Genomic DNA, 1,977 nt, shown 5'->3' with positions numbered 1-1,977 from the left:
TTTCTGTTGCCCAGACTGGAGTGCAGTGGCACAATCTCAGCTCACTGCAACCTCTGCCTCAGGTTCAAGCAATTCTCTGATTCTCATGCTTCAGTCTCCTGAGTAGCTGGGACTACAGGCGCACATCATCATGCCCAGCTCATTTTTGTATTTTTAGTAGAGATGGGGTTTCACCATGTTGGCCAGGCTGGTCTCAAACTTCTGGCCTCAAGTGATCTGCCGCCTCAGCCTCCCAAAGTGCTGGGATTACAGGCGGGAACAACGGCACTCAGCCAGCAATTATTTCTTAACTGTACTTTAAACTGTGGTAGCATGTTTATGTGATACAGAGGAGGTCTGTTCAAGGAGTATTCTTAGTTCCTAAAGCTCCATAGTGAAAGGTTGAGCATAATTTTTTTTTTAAATAGGATCTGGTACATGAATAAAAATAAAAATACTTGGCAGCACATGTAATGGGAGAAAATATTTGCAAGTCATATGCCAGATAATGGATTAATATCCATAGCATATAAAGAATACCTACAGCTTAACAACAACAAAACCAACTCAATTTAAAAATGAACAAAGGTCTTAATAGAAATTTCTCTGAAGAAGAAAAACTGATGGCCAATAAGCATATGAAAAGACATTCAACATTACTAATTATTAGAGAAATGCAGGTCAAAATTACAGTGAGATACCACTTTACAACTATTAGGATGGCTGTTATTAAAACAAAAACAAAATAAAACCCAGAAAATAACAAGTCTTGGTAAGGATTTGAAGAAATAGGACACCTTGTGGGATGCATTGATGGATTGTAAAATGGTACAGTTGTTGTGGAAAACAGTATGGGAGTTTCTCAACAAATCAAACATGGAATTACCATATGATCCAGAAATTTGACTACTGGGTATATACCTAAAACAACTGAAAGCAGTGACTTGAACAGATATTGGCACGTCAATGTTCATAGCAGCATTATTCGCAATAGTCAAAAAGGGAAAACAATCCAAATATCCATTGACAGATGAATGGACAAAGTATGGTATATACATTCAATGGAATTTTTTCAGCCTTATAGAGAAAGGAAATTCTGACATATGCTACAACATGGGTGAACTGTAAAGATATTTTGCTAAGTGAAATAAGCCAGACAAAAAAGGACAAATACTATGTGAGTCCACTTATACGATGTACTTAGCGTAGTCAAATTCTTAGAGACAGAAAGTAGAATGGCGATTTCCAGGGGATAGGGAGAGGGAGAAATAGGAAGTTATCATTTAATGAATTTACAGTTTGGGAAGATGAAAAAGCTACAGAGGTAGATGCTGATGATGGTTGCACCACAATGTGACAGTGTTTAATACCACAGAACTGTATACCTAAAAGTGGTAGTATACCCTAAAAATGGTGAATTTTATGTTAAATATATTTTGCTATGATAAAAAAGTAAAAATAGGCCAGGTGTGGTGACTCATACCTGTAATCCCAGCACTTTGGGAGGCCAAGGTGGGTAGATCACTTGAGGTCAGGAGTTTGACCAACATGGTGAGGCCTGGCCAACATGGTGAAACCCCCGTCTGTACTAAAAATAGAAAAATTAGCCAGGCGTGGTAGTGTGTGCCTGTAATTCCAGCTACTGGGAGGCTGAAGCACAAGAATCGCTTGAACCTGGGAGGTGGAGTTTGCAACGAGTCGAGATTGCACCACTGCACTCCAGCCTGGGCGACAGTGAGACGCCATCTCAAAAAAATAAATAAATAAAAGTAAAAGTAAGGCCGGGCGCGGTGGCTCAAGCCTGTAATCCCAGCACTTTGGGAGGCCGAGGCGGGTGGATCACGAGGTCAAGAGATCGAGACCATCCTAGTCAACACGGTGAAACCCCGTCTCTACTAAAAATATAAAAAATTAGCTGGGTTTGGTGGTGCATGCCTGTAATCCCAGCTACTCAGGAGGCTGAGGCAGGAGAATTGCCTGAACCCAGGAGGCGGAAGT

The sequence above is a fragment of the Cebus imitator genome, unplaced genomic scaffold, assembly GCF_001604975.1.
Source record: "Cebus imitator isolate Cc_AM_T3 unplaced genomic scaffold, Cebus_imitator-1.0 Scaffold209, whole genome shotgun sequence".
NCBI classification, from domain to species: domain Eukaryota; kingdom Metazoa; phylum Chordata; class Mammalia; order Primates; family Cebidae; genus Cebus; species Cebus imitator.
Note: the sequence above shows the minus strand (reverse complement) of the source record.